The sequence below is a fragment of the Carettochelys insculpta genome, chromosome 1 (assembly GCF_033958435.1).
Source record: "Carettochelys insculpta isolate YL-2023 chromosome 1, ASM3395843v1, whole genome shotgun sequence".
Classification (NCBI taxonomy): Eukaryota; Metazoa; Chordata; order Testudines; family Carettochelyidae; genus Carettochelys; species Carettochelys insculpta.
Window position 1 is genome coordinate 126,092,129 of NC_134137.1, and position 24,226 is coordinate 126,116,354.

The window sequence follows — 24,226 nt, forward strand, 5'->3', positions numbered from 1 at the left end:
AGCAAATTGCTATTCCATATGATAAGGTTATCAAACTCTGGAGAAATGGGTCTGTCCCACAAAAGCTCATTACTTAATAAATCATTTTGTTAGTCTTTAAAGTGCTACAAGACTGCTGCTTTGTTTTGTTAAAACTCTAGTCCCGTGAGGCTGCCTATTAACAAAGACACTGGATTCCTCTTTCATTGTTTGGACTATCTTAGGATCCATACATATAAGTAGATGTTGGGAGGAAAAAGGATGATGAAGGTCTGCAAGGCTTACATGCCAGGAATGATCAGAACTTTGGTGTCCTGGTAGAAAGCAGAGCATGCTAAAGCCTCCAATGGATATTGTTTATAATTTCAGGTTTGAGCCAATCGGCTTGTGACATCCATCAGTGAGGGTTCTGGACAATTGTTGATTGCCTAAAAAATATTTCAGGTGGTTTGGGATGGAGAAACCATACCTCACATCCAAAGTGATCCTTAACCATCCTTCCTTTCAGAATACAGTGAATATCCAGAACAGCACTGATTTCCAGAAGGTTCTCTAAAATATCATGAAAGGAATCTTGCAAGCATTCTGAGCTAGTTCCCCTTCCAAAGCCCTGGAGACTGTCTGCAACAACATGCCCTTTGTGTCAATATTCTAGCTCCTGTTTGTTACAGTTTCAAAAAGATGTCTTAATTGTCCCATGCTTTTAAAATCTGTCCCTTTCTAGATTTCATAAATCTAAGCCTTTGACGATTTAATCAAATGTTTCCAGTTCTACCTCAATGAATAAAACTAAAACGTAGTTCAATATGCATTAACTAAGACACCTGTTACTTTTTAAACATTTTGTTAGTGGTAAGATAAGCCAGTTCAAAAAAACATGACTAAATTAAAACCGATTCTCAGTAGGGAGCGCAGGCATAGGAAATAAGAGTGAGGCGGGGATAGGAGGGGATCTTCAGCAACCCCAGGCTTTGCACCCAGCTTGGCCTCATGCCAGGGACCCAGCTGCAAGCCCACACCCAGAGCCACCCAGGGTCTTCCGTACTCCAAATCACGTGATGTTATGCTAACGAGGGGCAGCGAATTTGCATCCACACCTCATTAGCATCTTTCCCTCCATGTTTTAGCATGCCACTTAGGACTGAAGTGGCCTGTGTAGAAACAGCCACAGAGTCTATGTTTACACTAAGAACAAGAAGTCCTGTGGCACCTCATAGACTCACAGATATTTTGGAGCATAAGCTTTCGTGGGCAAAGACCCACTTCTGCTGGAAGGAGTCAGAAGCAACCAAGGCCGGGTTCAATACCTAGGGGTTCCTTTTCATCCATCTCACACAGAACCAGCTCGAGCCCCCACCCAGTAGCCTGGGAAATTCACACACCCCGGCAATGCTTCCCCACTTGCCAGCACAGAGTCTGATTGTAGAAAAGAACTTTTAATGAAAGAGGCAGAAAAGGTCAACTGGCATAAGCCTGGGAAAATACCACCCCCAGAGTTCATAACCAATCCTCAAGTAACTGTCCCAGTTCAAATGGACTGAGCCATGTCCTGGCCTCTCAGGCTCACCAGTCCAATACTGTAAACAGCCAATCGACATACCGAAACTTTCTTCGTACCCCCACTTCAAATGCCCTACTTACAACTCGGTCCAGTCTGTAAATATGTCTACACTAGAGGATTTTGTTGACAAAATCTGGGGAACATCCAGATTCCCAAGATGTTCTTTCAACAGTATATTGACAGAAAGCAGCATCATTGTTGACAGTCTTATCCCACTCTCCACAAGGCATAACACCAACAAAAAGACAGTCTGTAGCCGCGTCTACACAAGCCAGCTACTTTGAAGTAGCCGTGCCAACTTCGAAATAGTGCCCGCTGTGTCTATACATGGCAAGCGCTATTTCAAAGTTGAAATCAACGTAAGGCGGTGAGACGTCGAAGTCGCTATCCCCATCAGAAGATGGGAATAGCGCCCTACTTCGACATTGAACATGTAGGCGATCCGCGTCCCGCAACATCAAAATAGTGGGCTCCTCCATGGCAGCCATCAGCTGAGGGGTTGAGAGACATTCTCTCCAGCCCCTGAGCTCTATGGTGGCTGCGTGCAGCAGCCCCTTAAAGCTCCCTGCCCCCTTATTTCCTGTGCAGGAAGCTGAGAGCCCGTGCAGGCAGCTGCTGGGGCTCTGGGGTGAGGAGGAGGTGCTCCAGGTAATGGGGAGCAAGAGGCGAAACACGGATGCGTTCGCTCGGCTGGCTGAGGGCCTGGCTGCCCGGGGTCACCCTGCCCGCACTCCTGACCATGTCAGGAGTAAAGTCAAGGACCTGCGGCTGGGTTATGCCCGGGCCCAGGACACGGCCAGCCAATCTGGGGCCGCTCCCGCCACTTGCCCCTTTTACAGGGATCTCAGGGCCATCCTGGGCCCCCGGTACACCTCCTCCCCCCTGGCCACTCTTGACACATTGGCCAATGAGCCCCAGCAGGCCCCGGAGACAGAGTCCGCCCCGGAGGCAAGCTCTGCACCCCAGGGTCTCCCCCAGGAACCCATCCCTGGGACGCTGGAGGAGGAAGACGGCTGTTCCTCCAGCGACGGGGGGCTCTGCATCGCCCTCCCGTCCCGCAGCTCCAGCAGGGCGTCCGCCCAATGGGTGTCCCCCGAACGTGGGAGCAGAGCATCAGGTATGTACCCCCCCGGTGCACACCCCCGGGGTTAAGGGGCAGGGACAAGAGACATGACCAAGGCCCTCCACATGCCCAGATGACCATGGCCCCAAGGACAGCAGTGTCATGTCCCTCAGAAGAGTGCATCAGCCCCTGCCCCCCCCCAGCAGGACAGCACCATGCCCCATCCCTGGGGATGGGGGGAGCGGAACCTAGGGTCCCCCGGGGGGGGCACACCCATCATCAGCAGCAGCATCTCCAGGGGACGGGGATGGGGAACCAGCAGCAGAGGGGTGGGGGGACAAGGGCCACGGGTCAGGGCCCACACTAACGGCTGTCTCCACTCGTTCCCCCCTGTGTTCTGCAGCTGCACCATCGGAGGGCCCGGAGAGCGCTGGCGAGGTGTCAGTGGTCCCGGAGAGCCCACCGGGGCCATCCCAGCAGGCCAGCCCCTCGGCGGAGCACCAACCAGCCCCAGGACGAGGCTGATGGAGGAGCCACCCACAGACAGCCACAGACCCCCAGCTGCTCGCGCCCCTCTGGTGTCAGCTGGAGGTGTCGGAGCGGCGCCTGAGGGTGGAGTGGCGGCTAGAGCTCCAGGAGAGAGCACTGACCTGGCGCCAGGAGGCTTGGGGGGCCTTCATGTGCACTTTTGAGCACATTGCACAGCACCTGGCCCCCCCTTGCCGCGCCGCCCGCTGCTCTGCCCCCTGCTGCACCATCCACTGCTCCACCTGCCCCTCCACCTGCCGTCCCTCCACCGTCTGCCACCCTGGGGCCTGCCGCCAAGGGGGACCATGGGCCTGCGGACACTGGCTGGCCATATTTGCCAGTTGTCCTGGCCCCCATGCAGCCTCGACCAGGGCTCCAGCCGAGGCGTGGGTCACGCCCCCCAACACCGGGCGCTGGACATTGGGGCGTGGGGCCGAGGACGTGGCCCCCACCTTTGTACATATTCCCCCATGTTGTAAATAGTTTTTGTTGGACCCCTGTTTTAGTAGCTGCCCCCCCCATGTAAATAGCTCCCCCCTTTTCTTCTGTTATAATAATATGGTTGCACTGTTTTGTTTGAAACAACATTTCCATTTATTTCAAAGAAAAGTGTGTGTGGGGGGTGTGCTCTCGGGTTCTCTGTGGTGTGGGTGTGGGGGCAGGGAGTGTTGTGGAGGATGGGGGTGGGGTGCAGTGGGTGGCTCACCCACAGCTGGCACTGCCTGCATTCACCCCGCAGCCTGGTCAAAATGGGCCCGCAGGGCCTCCCGGACCCGGATCCCCTCAGGGTCGACCTGGCGGCTGGGGGCAGCGGGTGGCTGGACGTCGGCCCTGCCAGCCTCCACAGCCCAGCCCTGGAAGAAGGCCTCTCCCTTCCTCTCCACCAGGTTGTGGAGTGCACTGCACGTGCCCACAGCCTGGGGGATGTTGGTGAGGCCTGCATCCAGGAGGCTGAGGAAACACCTCCAGCGCCCTTTGAGGCGGCCGAAGGTGCGCTCGACCACCTGGCACGCATGGTTCAAGCGCGTGTTGAACCGCTTCTGGCTGGCTGTGACACAGCCCATGTAAGGGTGCATGAGCCAGGGCCGGAGGGGGTACGCCACGTCTGCGACGATGCAGAGGGGCATGGTGGTGTCCCCCACAGGGATCTCCCTCTGGGGGATGTAGGTCCCCGCCTCCAGCCGGAGGCACAGGCCCAAATTTCTGAAGACCCAGGCGTTGTGGGTGCTGCCAGGCCAGCCAACATAAATGTCCAGGAAGCGGCCCCAGCTGTCCACCAAGGCCTGGAGGATCATGGAGTGGTATCCCTTCCTATTGAGGAAGCGTCCTCCGCTGTGCTCCGGGGCACGGAAGGGGATATGGGTCCCATCCAGAGCCCCAAAGCAATTTGGGAAGCCCAGGCTGGCAAACCCTGCGATGGCAGCATCCGGGTCCCCAAGCCACATGAGCCTGTGGAGGAGCAGGGCATTGATTGCGTGGATGACCTGCAGGGGAAGGACATGAGAGAGCACTGGTGAGGGGTGTGCAGGGTGTGCAGGGTGTGTGGCTCCCCCCTCCCCCCAAGGGTTCCCCCCCGGGCTCCTCCCCCCCGGGTCCTCTTACCTCCATGAGGACAGCCCCAACGGTGGCCTTGCCCACGCTGAACTGCTGCCCTACGGATCGGTAGCTGTCTGGAGAGGCCAGCTTCCAGACAGCGATGCTGACCTGTTTCTCGACGGTGAGGGCACATCGCATGGAGGTGTCCTGGTGCCGTAAGGCAGGGGTGAGCCACTGGCAGAGCTCCAGGAATGTCTGCCGGCTCATCCGGAAATTCCAGAGCCAGCGGTCGTTGTCCCACTCGCCGAGCACCAGCTGCTTCCACCAGTCTGTGCTCGTGGTGTAGCTCCACAGCCGGCGGTGTGTGCGGCGGGAGGGGGGCTGGGAGGGCAGCAAGGTCTGGGGCTGCTTCCTCCTCCCCTGGGGGCAGCTTATCTTCCTCAAATAAAAGATGGTCAGCTGCCTCCTGCATGGCACTGAACAGGGCAAGCACTGCTCCTCCAGGGGCAGGTGTGTGGACCTCTGGCTGCTGCTGCTGCTGCTGCTGCTGGGGGTCCATGCTGCTTCCACAGGGTGTGCATGCTTGTGGCTCTGCAGACCGCATGCTGTGCAGGCTGAGTGTGTCTGGGAAGGGCCCTTTAAGGGAGTGACTTGCTGTTGCCCCAGAAGTGCTAGTCCACCCTGTGACCCTGTCTGCAGCTGTTCCTGGCACCCTTATTTTGATGTGGGCCACTTTGGTGTGTAGACGCTCCCCTGCAGCGCCTACTTCAATGTAGTGCTGCCCAACGTCGACGTTGAACATCAACAGCACCAGCCCTGGAGGATGTGTAGATTTCGCTACATTGAAATAAGCTATTTCGATGTAGCATCCCTGTGTAGACGTAGCCTGTATGTACTGGGGTGGGGGGCGGGGCGAAGAGGGCCTCTGTAAACAGAGAGGGCTTCAGGGACACTGAGCAGCCCTGTCTGCTGTGCTTCCAGTTGGCCATTTTGTTGAGAGAGTGGCCAGGCTGTCTGTTAAGACAAAGCTGATCGTTCGGTAATTGGCCACGATCTATTACAGAAGTTTTGGCAGAAGATACCTTCTGATAAAAACTTCCGTCAATAAATCGCTGTAATCTAGACATAGCCAGACAGAAACACACACACACACACACAAACAGGGAGAGCGAGAGAGAGCGAGAGAGAGAGCTGGTTTTACTTCATGTTTTTGTACACCTTTCTGACAAATTCTTCTCCTCAACACAGTAAATGCTCAGTTATGTGGCACCCAGATAACCGGCACATTTAGTTAACCAGCACGCTGTGGGATGGCTGACCCACTATGGCCAGCTGCCATGGGGCTGGTTCCCTGGCTGGTGCTTGAAGAACAAGCCAGCTGCCTGGCCAGGGCTGTCAGAGTGAAGCCAGATGCTCACTGACCGGCTGGGAGCTGGAGGGGCAGAGCGTAGCCAGCTGCTGGCCCCAGCTTGACTATCTGGCACGTTTTATTAGCTGGCATCCCCAGTTCCCCAGGGATGCTGGATAATAAAGCTTTCACTGTACCTCTCTTTTCTGGCTCCCTGGTGTTACATAAACTGAGACTTCCTCATTTAGCCACCTCTATATCCATTCGCAATGTATAACTTACACCAATTTACATACTCTCTGAATTTGCCTCAAAGATGATGAAAAAGGGAATAATTAGCCAAACTGATTTGCCTAAGCAGCCTTCTCATTCTAAACTCTAAATAAAAAGTGTGATCAAGATGGTATATTCAAACCTGAAGAGTTTCAGCTGAAGAAGAGTGATGAGAGTCTAAATATTGCCAAAAAAACTCAGAAAAAGCCCACCGTTTTATGAATGGATCTGCACCTGTGGGAAACATCAAAGACAGCATGTCCTTCTCTTTGAACTGTATTCTCTTTTATCCTTAATTTTTCTTTTTTAAAAATATCCATGCTATTAACTTCCTGGTGCTTTCCCTCCGACATCTGCCTTTAGGCCCAGTTATAGCTGTAGCCCATATGGCTATAGGCTGTAACAATAGAATAGATGCACAGATTCTGGGGCCAGAAGGGACCACTGTGTTCATCCAGTCTGACTTCCTGTGTGACACAGGCCAAAGAACTAATTATTCCCCAGAGTAATTGCTAAAGCTTTTCTTTAAGAAAAGCATCCAATCTTGATTTAAAAGTGGAGAGTGACAGAAAATTCATCTCAACTCTTGAATAAATTGTTCCAATGAGCAGTTACTCTCACTGTTGGAACATATGCCTTATTTCCTATCTGAATTTGTCTATCTTCAGCTTTCAATCATGGATATCATATATATCAGGGTGTCAGGGTATATATATCAGGATATATTAGGGTGTCATAAGGAGGAGGGAGAAAACTTTTTCTTTTTGGCCTCTGAGGATAGAACAAGAGGCAATGGACTTAAACTGCAGCAAGGGAGGTTTAGGTTGGACATTAGGAAAAAGTTCCTAACTGTCAGGGTGGTCAAACAGTGGAATAAATTGCCAAGGGAGGTAGTGGAACCTCCATCGCTGGAGATATTTAAGAACACATTAGATAAATGTCTACCAGGGATGGTTTAGACAGTTCTTGGCCCTGCCATTGGGACAGGGGGCTGGACTCGATGGCCTCTTAAGGTCCCTTCCAGTCCTAGTGTTCTATGATTCTGTGATTCCCTTTCTCTGTAAAACTGGAGAGCCCATTGCTAAATATTTGTTCCTCTTGTAGGCACAGACTGTATGCAAGCCACTTTTAACCTTTCGTTAAGCTAAAACAAGGAGTCTGGTGGCACCTAAAAGATTAATTATTTTATTTTATTTGGTAGACTTTAAGGTGTCATAGGACTCCTTGGTTTTTCTGAGACAGACTAACATGGCCACCTCTCTGAAGTTTGTTCAGCTGAGTAGACTCAGTCACCATAAGTACATTTTTAATCTTTAATCATTCTTGCGGCTCTTTTCAGAAACCTGTCCAATTTATCTACATCCTTCTTGAATTGTGGGCATCAGAACATTAGATAGAGTACTGAAGGGCCAGTCACACCACTGCTACATGCAGAAATAAAATAACTTCTTTACTTCTAGTTGAGATTCTCCTGTTCATACAGAATCACATTAGCTATTTGGGCCAGAGAGTCACACTGGGAATTCATGTTTGAGTGATCATATAACCCAAGAGCCTAACAGTTCTAGAGCCATTGCTTCCCAGAAGACCCCAGCCTGTAAGTAGGATGTTGATTCTTTGTTCCTAGCTGAATATATTTGGGTTATGTGTACACTGCACAGCCCACGTGGCAGCATTTAGGGTATGTGGAATTATGTGTGGCAGTGAAAAGCAGGCTGCATCCATGATGCAGCATATGGTAGGAGAGAAGCAGCAGGGAAAGGCTCAGCAGCCAATTCTTTCTGCTGGGCAGGGAAAAGCTCTAGGAGTTCCCCACTGCTGGAGCCTTTCCCCATGACAAAGATAGGCTCCTGCGGCAGAGAGCTGCCAGCCAACATTAGAGAGTTTCTGGAGTATCTCCCCGGTGCAGGGAAAGTCTCCTGCAGTAGGAAGCTGTGGATCTAGCCTGTTAATGGGAAATTTTCTCTCTGGTGGGCGAAGGCTCTGGCAAGGAAAGACTCCCACAGAGGGGAACTGCTGGAGTGTTTCCCTTTTCCCTCCCCACTGCTGGAATCTCTATTGGCAGAGGGGAAAGATTCCAGCAGTGTTGTGGCCAGGCCTGCCAACTGGGGTTGGTGTGGGGTTGCGGGAACAAGAGCAGTCAACTGCATTGGGGACTGGTGATTCAAAGGTCCCAGAGCTCCTGGTTACCACCACTGCTGCAGTAGCAGCAGCAATGACTGGCAACTCTGGGGCCCTTTGAAATGCTGTGGGAGCATCACTACGCCATTCTGCATGGCTTCTGAGTGCTGTGGGGTGGGCAGGTCACAAAGCCGTGCTTCGGCCGCACTAAGGGCTGGCTGTTCTTGTCTCTCCCCTTCATTCCAAAGTTCTGACCCCTCCAGGGTGTTGATCTGGGCCACTGGCACACCTGCCCCTGGGCCTGCAGTGGCCGTCAGCCCCACAGGTGGTGGCAATGAGTTATTACACCAACAAAACAGCAGAGTAGATGAGGGAGTCATGACTTGTGCAACTACTCAGCCTCATAGGGTACTTACTGCAGTACATAACCACAGGATTCAGGGGTGTCTTTACTTACCTAAGCTGTGCCTCACTGTCTGTACTGCATACATTGCCAAAAGCACTGTGTAGTGTGGACATACCCTTACTTTTAGCTGTATTAAAATCCATGCTGTTTGTTACTATTAATTTGTTATGGTCCAAAAGAAGTGCAGTAAGATTTTCAAAAGAGCTCAGTAGCTGGCAAACTCCGCTCCACTTGAAAGCAATAGAAATTTTACCATTGGCTTAATTCAACAGAAAAAGACCACGTCACCAGGCTACCAAGGGAGTGTGTGGGATCCTTATCACAGGAGTATTTTAAGATTAGAATTTAAAAAAAAATTGTTAGAAATGGTCCAGACATATTAACTATTCAGCTAGTGACTATTAATTAGTCAACAGTGTGCCCATGTAGACAAGAAGGCTAATGGCATATTGGGGTGCATTAGGAGGAGACCTTCCAGCAGATCTAGAGAAGTGATTATTCCCCTGTATTTGGCTCTGGTGAGGCCACATCTGGAGTGTTGTGTTCAGTTCTGGGTCTCCCAGTACAGAAAGGATGTGGAAGCATTGGAGAGGCTCCAGCGGAGGACAACGAAAACGATTAGGGGGCTGAAGCACCTGACCTATGAGGGAGACTGAAGGACTTTGGCTTATTTGGTTTGCAGAAGAGAAGAGTTAGGGAGATTTGATGGGCAGACTCTAAGGAGAATGGAGAGTGGCTGTTCTCAGTAGTGACAGATGGTGGAGCAAGAAGCAATGGTCTCAAGTTACAGAGTAGGAAGTCTAGGTTGGATATTAGGAAAAACTACTTCACCAGGATGGTGGTGAAGCACTGGAATGTGTTACCTAGAGAAGTACTGGAATCTCCATTCCTGGAGGTCTTTAAGTCCCAGCTTGACAAAGTCTTGGCTGGGATGATTTAGTTAGGGTTTATCATCTTTTAGGCAGGGGGCTGGACTCGATGACCTCCTGAGGTCCCTTCCAGCCCTAGGATTCTGTGATCTATGATTCAGTTCTACCTCCGTGCATGGAGCTGGGCTAGATGACTTCTTGAGATTCCTTTTACCCCTATGTTGCCATGATTCTATGAACACTTTTGAAATCCCACAGAACGTTCCAAGTGCTAACAGTAGAGGATGATCTCATGTGTCATTACGAATGAGTAATTTGTTCACACTAGAAAAAGGGAACATTTTGTTTCTTTTTTCTGCTTGAGAATCTTGTAGAATCACAAACTTTAAGACCAGAAAGGAACATTAAGATCATCTAATATGACCTCCTACACATCACAGGCCATACAATCTGTGCCTTCCTTAATAGACCTATAACCTCTGGCTGAGTTAGTGAAGTGCTGACATCATGATTTAGTCTTGAAGTGACAGAGAACCTACCATTTACTCTAGTTTACACCTGCCCCCCCTGCTGCAGAGTAAAGCAAATGAGTATCTCTGCCAATCTGACCTCTGAAAAATTCCTTCCCCAATGCCAAATAGAGTGATCAGCTGAACCCTGAGCATGTTGACAAAATCCAGCAGTCAAATACCCAGTAAAGAATTCTCTGTATTAAGTCAGACCCCGCCCTATCTAAGTGTGATGGGGGATTTTCTACGAGCAGTTGCAGATGGGCCACAAGCCCCTATAGCAAGCTTATCATACTGGCTATGTCTACACGTGAAGCCTACATCGAAGTAGCCTATTTCGATGTGGCGACATCGAAATAGGCTATTTCGATGAATAACGTCTACACGTCCTCCAGGGCTGGCAACGTCGATGTTCAACATCGAAGTTGCGCAGCACCACATCGAAATAGGCGCAGCGAGGGAACGTCTACACGCCACAGTAGCACACATCGACATAAGGGTGCCAGGCACAGCTGCAGACAGGGTCACAGGGCGGACTCAACAGCCAGCTGCTCCCTTAAAGGGCCCCTCCCAGACACACTTGCACTAAACAGCACAAGATACACAGAGCCGACAACGAGTTGCAGACCCTGTGCATGCAGCATGAATCCCCCACTGCAGCAGCAGCAGCCAGAAGCCCTGGGCTAAGGGCTGCTGCCCACGGTGACCATAGAGCCCCGCACAGGCTGGAGAGGCAGCGTCTCTCAACCCCCCAGCTGATGGCTGCCATGGAGGACCCCACAATTTCGACGTTGTGGGACGCGGATCGTCTACACGGTCCCTACTTCGACGTTGAACGTCGAAGTAGGACGCTATTCCGATCCCCTCATGAGGTTAGCGACTTCGACGTCTCGCTGCCTAACATCGAAGTTAACTTCGAAATAGCGCCCGATGCGTGTAGCCGTGACGGGCGCTATTTTGAAGTTAGTGCTGCTACTTCGAAGTAGCGTGCACGTGTAGACACAGCTACTATGTCCTCAGTAGGCTTAGCAAGCTCAGTCTTGAAACAAATTAGGTTTTTCGCTCCTATTGGTCCCCTTGAAAGCTGTTCCAGAACTTCACTCCTCCAATGGTTAGAACTCTTTGTCTAATTTCCAACATGAATTTGCTGATGGTCAGATTGTATCCATTTGTTTTGGCGTTAACACAGGCACTTAATTTCAATGCATGTGGAGACTGAGACTTGCTCATATGCTGTTCTGTTTTAGTCAGCTAGGACAATTTCGTAAGGTTTGTTCTCTGGATTGCTCACAAATGTTAGCATTTTGTTTAGCTGTTCTGTACGTGCAAGTGGCATCATTGCTGTGAATGTACACAAAACTAAAGGACACATGTTTAACAATCTAACCAGTACACTGATGCCAAGAAATTCAAATATTGACTTTCATTTAACTATACTAAGCTTATGTCCAGAATCCAACATTCCTCTGTCAATTATTCCCCATTGTTCAAATGATGCTCTACTGGGAATCTGACTGGTGTGAATTTGCATCATCCTGAAGCCTAATTCTTCACATGATGGTAGTTATATATAATTAAGTGTAGCCATTGTTGTCAAAAGAATCATTATCAAGTTCATTTGGCTTCTCTTACTTAAAACAAAATTCAGTTTATGCAAATTGAACAAATAAGTAAGATATTATAACATTAAATTCAGCCAACAATTGCCAGATTTAAATGAAATTAATCCAACCTACAATATCAGTAATACCAGGGAGCAGCTGCAGATAATATTAACCATGCTAATCTATTAATTTTGTACACACAGAGAGATAGACACTGCCTCTCACCCATCACAACCCACCGTTAGGAGGCTGTGAATTAGAACAGACTTAAACCTTCTCTGCCTAAGTCAGTGGGTTAAATTAGCTTCTAAAAGCATTGGAAATTAAAGTGCAACACTCGTATAAAATCATCTTCTCCTTGCTCCCCTCAAATCAGGGACATCTAACTCTTGTATTCATCTATTTGAATGTAATATTCTTGATATATCTCTATGGAGTAGTCCATGAATCTTGTCTTGCAACCTTTATATGAATGTCTCTTAGGACTTTGTTTTCATGAAAACATTTAACAAAAAACCCAGGTGAATTACATGAACAAAATATGAAGTTATCCTTGGGAGAACATGGGAGTGGTTGACAATATCATCACCATTTAGTGCTATGGGCATTAGGAACATAACAAATTTAGTGTGGTTGATTTCATTTTGCTGGTGCTGTGGAGGGGAGGGATATATACAATAGGAACATATGTAAACAATTACAGAAAGTCCAAGCTACTTAGGAGAGGGAAATGAACACTCTCAGGGGTTTGTAGACTTCTGTTGTTATTTTGTTTTGTTTTTCTACAGGGCCCTTCTGCAATAACAATAAAAACGCAAACATCAATGATCACAATCACTGCAAATATCCCCTTCATAGTGCTGAGAAATATCAACATCTTGTTTAACCTAACACTGACCTAATGGTTAAAGTATATTAAAACACCACCCAAAGTAAAGACACCTGGAATGGAACACCTTCTTCACTCCCCTCCTCCAATCCTACCTCACTCTTGGCCCCCAGAACTACCATAGGTGGGAAAATTTAGAGGAAACCTCTGATTTAGACGCAATACATGACTAAAATCTTGAAATACCCAAACTCCTCAGATTTCTCTATAAATATGAAACATTAGAAACATGGGAATTCTTTTGTCCCTAGCACTCTCTATACCAACCATACCTTTCTCTCAATGACACTTAATTCAGCTTCTCTTCAAGGCTCTAAATCTGTGTAAATTAATCTGCACCTAATCACCTCCCAGTCTGGAATTATTTCCTGAGCTGACTCTGAAAACTCTTACTAGTACTAACTCATAACAATGGCTGCTCAACCAGGGCCATTCTAATGAGACTGGGGACCTCAACTAGCGGCAGCAGGTTCACTATCACCCCATGAGAAGATGACAGGGTATTTGTTTTATTTTATGTATACTTATATTTGAGTGAAATATTTTTGTTATTTGGAGGAATCATTTTGCTAGATCATTGAATAAAGCCACCTGCACTCCCAGTTACTACCAAGTTCTTTGATATCAATCAACTATCTATATCTATCAAATATAATAATGCTTAAATCCAGTTAAAAGCATGCAATTATTCAAAGCTAGTTGACAAGAAACTACACATAGAATACCATACAAAACACATTCTTTGAAAGAAGAAAGACCACTAAAATGTCTATTGAAGTAATAAATTAAAATATTATATTCCTTAGCAAAGACAATAATTAAAAGACTGAAAAATGCAAGATATAGGATTGGTGGCATGTTAAGAATGAACTCATTAGAAATCTCTTTAACTCTTTATGAAATTTTAAAAAATGGATGTGATACACATGCAGAACCTGAATCTTCTATGATTAACTCAATTTCCTTTAGCTTCAGGAATACATTTGGGCATCATTAAAACAAGTGAAAACCTATGAATTTGTTAAAGGGTTAATTTTAATTTCACCCAAATAGTACTTAAGATTGGAAATAATTTTTGAATAATCTTATTAGCTTATTTTTATATTGGATCTAGAAAAAAGAAAAAATCAGGAAAAGTATACATAGCATGTATTAACTGTGCACTATCATTACATTTTCATGCAGCTCTGGTCATCATATATCACATATGCCTAACAGAAGAGTTGTAGTTCCTGAAAAGAAGAAGAACAGATTTAACCAGGAAGAAGAAAATACAAAACATTAAGGCTGTGGCCACACTAGCCCCTCCTTTCGGAGAGGGCATGCTAATATGGCACTTAGGCAGTTGCTAATGAAGCACTGCAATGAATTAGCATAATGGGACCCCACGCAACTCAAAAGTTCTGCTTTCAAAATGCACGCTGCCTGGAGAGGATGCTGCTGGAGCTCCTGTAGGTTTATGATCTATCCCACTGTATGTGGTAATCATAAGGGGATCATATCGGCTGGAGAATGCCAGGCAGTAATCAGGAAAGTGAAAGCAGAATTGGAACTGCAGCTGGCAAGGGATGTGAAGAGTAACAAGAAGGGTTTCTACAGGCATGTTAACAATAAACGGGTTATCAGAGAAGGTGTGGGGCCATTCCTGGATGAGAGAGGTAACCTAGTGACAGATGATGTAGGAAAAGCTGAAGTACTCAATGCTTTTTTTGCCTCAGTCTTCAAGGACAAACCCAACTTCCACTTGACAGTCCTAGACAATGCAGTATGGGAGGTGGGGGGCAGCCATCTCTGGGGAAGGAACAAGTTCTGAGCTATCTAGAAAAACTAAAAGTAAACAAGTTGATGGGTCTGGATTTAATGCGCTCAAGGGTACTGAGGAAACTGGCAGAGGTCATTGCTGAACCTTTGACCATTATCTTTGAAGACTCTTGGAGATCGGGGGAGATATCAGATGACTGGAAAAAGGCAAAAGTAATGTCCATCTTTAAAAAAGGAAAGAAGGACAATCTGGGGAACTATAGACTGGTCAGCCTTACCTCAATCCCTGAGAAAATAATGGAGAGAATCCTCAAGGAATCCATTTTGGAGCACTTGGAAGAGAGGAAAGTGATCAAAAGTAGCCAACATGGATTCACCAGGGGCAAGTCCTGCCTAACTGATCTGATTAGCTTCTATGGTGAGGTAACAAACTCTGTGGACATGGAGAAGTCAGTGGATGTGATATACCTTGACTTCAGCAAAGCTTTTGATACGGTCTCCCACAACATTCTTGTCCATAAGTTAAAGAAATATGGTTTGGATCCTTGGACTATAAAATGGATAGAAAGCTGGCTTGATGGTCAGGCCCAACAGGTAGTGGTCAGTGGCTTAATATCTGGATGGCAGTCAGTTTCAAGCAGAGTGCCACAAGGCTCGGTTCTGGGGCGGGTGTTATTCAACATCTTTATTAGTGACCTGGATTGAGAACTGGATTGCACCTTCAGCAAGTTTGTGAATGACACAAAACTAGGTGGGGAGGTAGATACATTGGAGGGTAGCAAGAGAATCCAGAGTGACCTGGATAAATTGGAAGACTTGGCCAAAAGAAATCTGTTGCAGTTCAACAAGGAGAAGTGTAGAGTCCTGCACCAGGGGCAGAAGAATCCCAAGCACTGTTACAGGCTGGGGACTGTCTGGCTCAGCAGCAGTATGATGGAAAGGGACCTAGGGGTTATGGTGGATGAAAGGCTGGATATGAGTAAACAATGTGCCCCTGTAGCCAAGAAGGCTAATGGTGTACTAGGGTGTATTAGGAAGTGCGTTTCGAGAAGATCTAGAGACGTAGTTATTCCCCTCTATTCGGCACTGGTGAGGCCACACCGTGAATATGGTGTCCAGTTTTGAGCTGCCCCAGTATAAAAAGGATGTGGATTTGCTGGAGCAGGTTCAGCAGAGGGCAACAAACATGATTAAGGGTCTGGAGCACAAGACCTATGAGGATAGGCTGAGGGATTTGGGCTTGTTTAATTTACAGAAGAGAAGACTTAGGGGTGATTCAATAGCAGTCTTCAACTTCCTAAATGAGAGCGCTAAAGAGGAGGGTGAGAAACTGTTCTCAGTAGTATCAGATGGCAGAACAAGGAGTAATGGTCTGAAGTGGAAAAGGAGGAGGTGTAGGTTAGATATTAGGAAAAAACTACTTCACCAGGAGGGTGGTGAAGCATTGGAATGTGTTGCCTAGAGAGGTGATGGATTCTCCATCTCTCAAGGTTTTTAAGTCCCAGTTTGACAAGGTCCTGGCTGGGATGATGTAGTCGGGGTTGATCCTGCTTGAAGCAGGGGGCTGGACTAGATGACCTCCTGAGGTCCCTTCCAGCCCTATGATTCTGTAATTCTGTGTAGCCAGGGGCCTTTCAAAATGATCCCCTGATTTCGAAAGCCCCTTCTTCCCATTTGGCTTTTGGGAAGAACAGGCTTTCAAAATCACGAGGTCATTTCAAAAGACCCCCAGCTACAAGGGTGGCGTGTGTTTCTCAAGTGGCACTTTTGAATCACACACTGATGCTATTATGCTAATGAGGTGCTGCATAGTCATGACAACGCCACATTAGCATCTGCCAAAGTGCCACATTACCGTGCCCCCTCCAAAAGGAGGGGCTGGTGTGGCCACAGCATGAGCTACATAAAATATTTTCCAAATTTAAATGGAGATCTGAAACCAGCTGGAGATTTCATAAAGATTTGTCTTCAGAGAAATTGTTTCTATCTTATCTAATAACTGTATCTGTGTTTTTCCACACATTGAGAATCTGCTTGGGTATCTATAGGGGAGTTACGTTGGGCCAGAGGGAGGCGGTCGTAGCACTGGAAAATTTCTGGCCAGTTATAATAGCACAGAGACTTCAACTGAAGTTGCCTTTAAGCCAAGGAGAGGATGCTGCTGGAGCTCCTGTAGATTTATGATCTATCCCATTGTATGTGGTAATCATGAGGGGATCATATAGGTAGATATCTACAGGGGGATCCTTCAAGAGATATTCTGGCCCAATTATGGGCTATTGTCCTGTGTTAATACCCAGTGCCCTTGTTGATCATTTTTAGCTGGAATTAACCTTTGAGGTCAATAAGGAATTCTGATTAGGAATCAATGGCGTGATATGGCCCTCGGCTGGACACAGATTCCCCTACTCACACTATGTATAACCTTATTGATGAGCAATCCCACCAACCAAAGAATGTGTATTACACATTAATAATGTATTATCATAAAGGGACAGAGCTAAAATTTGAGGTATATGTATTCAGTTATTCTGAAGACTTGTAATTTACCTGTTATATCATACCAATCTCAGTTATAGCTCTGTATGCACAGTTAGATTAAAGTGGAATTTAAAATTAACATTATAGTGGAATTCAGTCCCCTGCTTCCCATTCCTTCCTTCCTCCCTCTTTCCCTCTGGGACATCTTCTTGTCTAATCTCCAGCCACTGGGGATTTGTTTCTGTCCATTCTCCCTCCACTTCCCTACGAGCCCTCTAAGATTTTCCAGACAGCAAACATACAACCCTGCATATGCACACAGAGGGACTTGGCATTTTTTTCAATCTACCAAATAGCCTGAAGTGAAAGACAAACATGATGCCTCAAGCAATATTGCTTGATTAACAGTGAACAGTGATCACATGAACTTTAATCTGAAAGATGGCTTTGAATTGTTAAGAATGGAATCTGTTGCTGTGAGAGTTATCAGACAACTGTGGTAAATTTAATGTGTGGTAGATGATAACCTTTGTCAGGTTTAATATTGAATTCCCTGTTACTGATCCTGGGAAATAATCCTTACCTTCCCCTAGTGAATACCTGCTATATCCCAAACCCCGACACTATGTGTAAAGACATTTTAGTAAAGGCTTTTTCATGTAAAGCACACATACTGTATAGATCTGACCTCATCACAGGTTGCCTTGGGCTATTTCCTGTATACCGTCTGTTTGCTAGAATTTTCATTGAGGTTGTCATTATCTAACATTTGCAAATATTTTAGAAATTTAGGCCATGTATAACCAATTGCTAGTGCCACGGTACCTAATATGCCCAGGGTGCAATGGTGTTTAGACTATTCTATAATGCATGATTTACTGTAATTGAAATTATAGTCCCTGTACAGTAATGTTAATAAAAACAAAATCAAACCAAAAAAAACCACAACAACCTTTGATGTTTATATTTGGATCCTACTAAATAAATAACAAACGTGACTATATTTTAAATTATGTGATTTTATAGTTTGTCACAGTACAGCATGGATTTTATTGCTTTTTTATATTTGTGCATGAAAATATTTTTCTCTTGGGTGTAAAACTACAGGATCCCCCCATACAGAACAGCATGTTAACTTTTTAAAAATTTTAGGAAAATATTGTAAATGAAAACAGCCACATGTATGTGAATTAGATAAAAAGAAATACAGTATTAAGTTCCCTGGAACCTTCACGCATACAGTTCCTTTTATCAAATCAATGGTTATTTATATATATTCAGAAAAGTAGCCTGAATAGAGTACAAGAGCACACAAAATCACAAAATCTACTTTGGAAACCTTGCATTGCATGGATTTTTGACAATACACCTACAATTGCATTCCTTTTTTAGTAAGTGGACATCCCTTTTACTATGTGAGCCTCACTTCCAACATAATTTATTCTAGATTTTAAGGCTATTGTCCACACTTAAGTATCCCTCCCTCCCCTGACCAACTCTAACATTCATAACACGCAAGACTGTATGCTCCAATCAGCATAAAGTTAAGCAATTGAAGGTGAAGGAATACAAATAATAATGTAAGACTGATGTGTCTTGGTGATGGTAAGGCAAGAGATCGACTGATGTATTTTAATCCTATTTATATTATTGTTATGATTTAATTGACACATTTATATTAACATGAAATAATGTATTTGCTTTATGACAGTACTAGACAGAGAAATTAGAGGGAGAAGTTCTTTAAAACTATGCTTAGTATGTTTTTATTTTCAGCAATATGTCCATTTTATATGAAAAGTGCAGAAGTGGAGGCAATAATTTGTAAATGTCAAAAAAAAAGAAATCACAGTATTTTTTCTTTTCAAAATATTTAGTGGCTACAATTCATCTGTGAACCAAGTAAATCATGGCTTCTTCAAGTGCAAGGATCGAAACCAATTACCATTAGTGACCATCGGGTGCAGCCGATCCTTTCTGTCCTGTTGCCTGAATCTCAATGATCTCCCAAGTGTGCCCAGGCAATTTAACAGAAAGATCAATACACCACAAGCAGTTAGCAGCAGCCTCTTGAAGTGCTTCACAAAACATGCTACATTTCTCTACCGAATAAATGTCAAAACATTCCAACAGCTACAATTCTTGGGAGAAATTGTTCTTGTGAAACATTATTGACATACTTTAACCCACATTTCCCGCTGCTCTCCAGCTTCCTACAGGCCAGTCAATTCTGATTTGGCAAGAGCCACATCGACACATGTCCCCTGCTGACTTGCTCTGTAGGCATGAAAGATATCACAACCTGGTGCAGAAGTTCTGAGTGTCGGGGGTCAGTGGTCTAGCTCCGACCCAAGGTCAAGGTGACAACAGCCTCTCTCCTGAGACTTCTCTTCATCTCTAATATGGCCTTGGAGTCGATCAATATCATTACAGAGCCTGGCTTTCTAACAGACAGTACCACCTGATCCAAGCACTCCTCAACTACTACTTGTGAGCTCTCTGCTTGAAATGTCTTCATTTTCCCATTGTACTGTAAAATAGCTGCATTAAATCTGGCACTGGCTTTGTTTCATTTGTTCAAAGAGGTAAACTAAATTGATTCTTTTCACTTTTTAATGGCTTTCTGAATCTAGGGTGAGGTTTCCTGACCTCTCACATTTTCATACCAGTTGTTTTGTGTATGCTGGAGGTGCTTCATATTGCTTACTGCTTTCTCACAGAATGTGTCCTTTGTGTTAAAGGTAACATCTCTTGTTTCTAGGGGGTGCTTTTCTTTCCTCTGTCTTCCCTATTTGCTTTCAGTAAGTATTTGTTCTTTATTTCCTTCTAGCCTTTGGGAGAGAGAACACTATTGATGGACCTACGAAGCAGGTTTTGTTTGTTTGTTTGTTTGTTTGTTTTTTGCTTTAAACTGCAACATCCCTTCCAATTTTGTTATACCATAGAGGTTTAGAGGATTGTATGAAGTAATTACACACATGAACAAGCTGATAACCACTGAGATAGTCAAAGCTTTTATCATCCATTTTCAAGGACTCAGGAATTTTCTAATGCAACATCCTATGGAGCATGCTGCTTTCTTACTGAAATCACAAGTATGATGCCCAGTATAGACCCAATACAAAATTTTTGCACTAAAATTTACTTGTTTGTGCAAAATGTCAAAATGAGAACAACTCATGGGTGATCTGTGTCTCGGTAGAACAGGTGTTTCTACATCATATAACTAACAAACAGAAATCACACAGGACCAAGAAACTCTAAGCGCAAGCAGGAGCAGTCCACTTCCCTGCTTCAAAACAACCTGGTTGAGTTATTTTCAGATCAGCTGAGGATCAAGCTTGTAAAGCACCTTGCATACCTTCAAAAGAATAGCCAATAATATAGCAGAGCTAGAAATTGCCCACTATAGGAGTCATATTCTGCTCCTGTAATACATTGTTATCAGACAGTTATAAGATACAGCATAAGGCTGTTTGGGCACCTTAACATGGAAGTACAATCCTGAGCTTCAGTTGTAAGTGTATTAAGGGAGACCTGAATCTGCAATTGTGTGAGCAATTCCAAGTTACAAAGTATTGATTCTCCAGTGGCTTTTACATCAAAAATTCACAACAGCAAACAGGCATCCTGGAGTCCTAAGAGAAGCTAAAGATCTGAGCTTGCAGCCCTACCTGCCTTTACCCTGTTCATTCCTTTGTGCCTGATTCTCCTCTCATTTTCAATAGGTTTACAGCTGAGCAGCTCCTTTCACTTGAATGATGATGAGCCCACTTTATGCCAGTGCAAATGAGAAGAGAGTCAGGTTCTTCATCTCAGCAGCCGCCCACAGGGAGGCTATAATCCCCAATCTTCTTGCTGCTGCTGGGGGAACTGAGAGAGTAGCACAAGGGTAGAAATGAGCTCAGGTGACCATATATGAAAACAGACACTAGCACTGTCAGAAGCAAATGTTGAATATCTTCACAGAAGAAAACTGCCTCCCATGGAAAATCTCTCCTTCAGGTGCCACAGGCACTGTAAGATTACCTCATATCAAACTCTAGGGTGGCACACATGTATTAGTTTACATAGACCAGACCTAGCAAACAGTAGCTTGATGTTGAGAGGCCCTGGCTAATACTCATCTTTGCGGTCACTATCTTTCTTACATCTCTTGCCTCCTCAGTGACTTTCACATGCTGTTCCCTGGCAGAGAGGTTGTGTGCAAGTAACCCTCAGCAACATACCATGTACAAAGGATGCAGTGGAGAAGAGCATTGTTCACAGTCCAGACAACACTGGAAGCCATGTATATCAGAGTTCCAATAGAGATGTGAGCAGGATGAGACAACTCACTTCACCAGGGATATCAACAGAGTGGCAGATATGATGTATGAAATTCTTAAAGTTTCTTCCTGCATGAAACCTACATGGCAATGCTTCGTGCCTGTTACTGTTTTATAGCTGGTGTACTCTGGCACCCAACTGGAGAATAAATAGTGTGCAGGTATTTGCTAACCATGCATTGTTTTGGCTCAGTCATTGCCATTTGGGGTTCACACTTCAGTTAATGTAGCCAGATAACAGAAATGCAACTACTGTACCCTCTAGTTTTTTATAAAAGGGCAGAGGAAAGACTGGTTGCAGGGGTGTAGAAAGGTTTATCACCCACCGTACATCAACTTTATCCAGGCTCACCCAAGTGCAGCATCGTGGAAAGTAGAGCTCTCTATTATGAAAATGTAAAAGGTACCTAGAAAAATTTGGGATGGGTTTTTTGTTTGCTTCTTTTCCCCCTTCCTGCATGCTGTTGTCAAACAAAATTGCACTGCAAAATTGGCCATAGGCATTATAGATTTTTTTCATTACACTGAAACAAAGACTCCTGTTCTGTACAACCAGAGTTTCTATGTTTCTGTAACTTGGATGAGAAAATTTGCCATTGATATGTTACGATAGAGGATTCCAGCCCAGGGAAACAATTGTATGAAAATGTGTGGAAAGATTTTTTTTGGGTATCAAGCCAGGCCAAAGGTTTGGGGTCCTTTCTTTGACAGAAGGCTAAAGATGTTTCCCTTGGAAAGCAAAGCTAATTAATTTAATTGTGAGCCTACATATATATATTGGGAAACTTAAGAGCAATTGTAATACATGTAAAGAGGAACTTCAATATGCAGTAAAATCAGCCAAAAGTGACAGATTTATGGTGGCAGAGAAATCTGGATCATTGAATAGATTGGTCTGTAATGTCAATTCTAAGTTATGAGAGGAACTTTTCAGAGAAACAGTCAAAGCCATCAGAGGAGAGTCTGAAAAAGAAAACCAATTAATAGAGATCTTTTTTCCCCTCAAGTGACATATGTTACTCACATCTGAGCAAGATGTTTTCTCTCTCCTCCGACAACGCAATACACAACACAGAAGGGAACTTCCATTTTTGAATTCTCATAATCAAGCGTTCAGCACACAACACAAAAGAGGGCATGTATGGGTTTATTTGTTTCTTTCTTTCTCTTTTAAAAGTGTTCAAATTTTATTTTCTTTTTTAAAAATTACATTTTTAAGAAACAGAGATTAACTCAAATGCCATAAATCCTTTGAACATGCCTGTCCTCCTCCTTTTCTGCCTTGGGGAACTGCTGTAAACAGAGAATCCTGTTGTAGTGGAAATGGATCTGCTCTCATAGCACTAGCTGGGAAAGTGATACAGACTATTTTAGCATTCTAAAGGTATATTTCACCCTCAAGTCTCATTGGGAATGTATCTCCTCATCAGGACCATCATCATTTGTATTTTAAACCTAAAGTAGTTTAGTCTGAGACGCTAAGAAGTTACTGAGACATCCAGAGCTAAGCTCCATTAAACCCTTTGACCTAAACCCTTATGAACAGCTATTAGTTCAGCGGGAAGAACATTATTGTGCCAGCACACAGTGTGAGTACAAATTCTTTTCTCTTTTTCTTGCTTTCCGTAACACTCCCCACCGCACCTCGAAAGTATTATGTTTTATATGATAAAGAAGAAGCCCCTAATGGATTATCAGATGAGATGTGATAACCAGTGGTTATGGATTGTTGTAAATATTTTATTAGTTGCAGCAAGATTGGACAGAATGGTTGGTTTACTGACTTTTGCTAGACTTTTAAAAACATTATTTAATTACTTCCATTATTAGACTCAAACATAAAGAGTTGTTTTGTTTTTTTTTCAATTTTGTTGGTATGATGCCTCATGGGGCTTGAGATAAGACTATTGACAAGAGTGCCAACTTCTGTCAATTTACTGTCAATGGAATGTCTTAGAAATCTGGATGCTTCCTGTGTTTTGTTGACAAAACTCAAGTTTGGTCACCAAAAACCTCTAGTATAGACATAGCCTCTGAGTCCCAGTGTGGAGACCTCCACCCATAAGGGTCACAGGGTCTCAGCCTATTACATGAGCCTAAGGCCTAACACCAAAATTCCAGGTCCTTTACCTCTAGGAACTGTTAATTTTATTCTCTTAACTCCCACTGGTAGCCAGCCACAGTGGATGCTAGAGTCTAGTTAGGACAACCATGCACACTGTTATGAAACATCTGCCCAATCCAGGCCTTCACATAAGCTGTGACTGAGAGTCAGCATCTCCACCTGATGTATATACACACTCAACCCGAAAACTTCCAGCTGATTGTCATGGGTGTCCTTATGCGGTATCACAGAACCCCCTTTCTCTAGACTATTTCAGTGATCCCCTTATTTACCTCCTTGCCAGCCTTGTTGCCATGGGCTGGTCTTGCTCCTAGGCCTTACCTAACAGTAGTGTAGTTATGGCATGAGCTGGTCCAACTCTTCTGGGTGAGAACAGCTTCAGCCCTGAAGCCCAGCTGAAATCCATCTGCCATCCTGGCTGCCCTCTGGTGGACCCAGTGCACTACAGGGAGTTCTGAAATCCAAACGCTGTGTATGTTTTGGGTAGCTTCTGTAGCAAACAAGCTGGGTTGTCTGTGCCTTGCCATTCTTTGTCATTTCTCCCTTGGAGTGGATATAAACGTTGTAACACTTTGATTTCTAGGACTCTATTGTCAAAGCTCTGATAATAAAACTAAGCTTGAATACAGTGCTTCCCATCCATATCTCCAAAAGAGACTCAGGCCGAGTTTAAAGCAGTGAGGGGCAACCTAGTCTCATGAGCGCGCTGCATGAGTGGCCCTCCTTCAGCTCAGTGAGCCACAAGACCGTTGTAACCAAGATGGTGTCCCAGCATAGGGTGGTTTTGCTCACTGCTCTTGCATACCTAGCCTTTGCAAGTTATGCTGATTGTATGATAGCAGCCC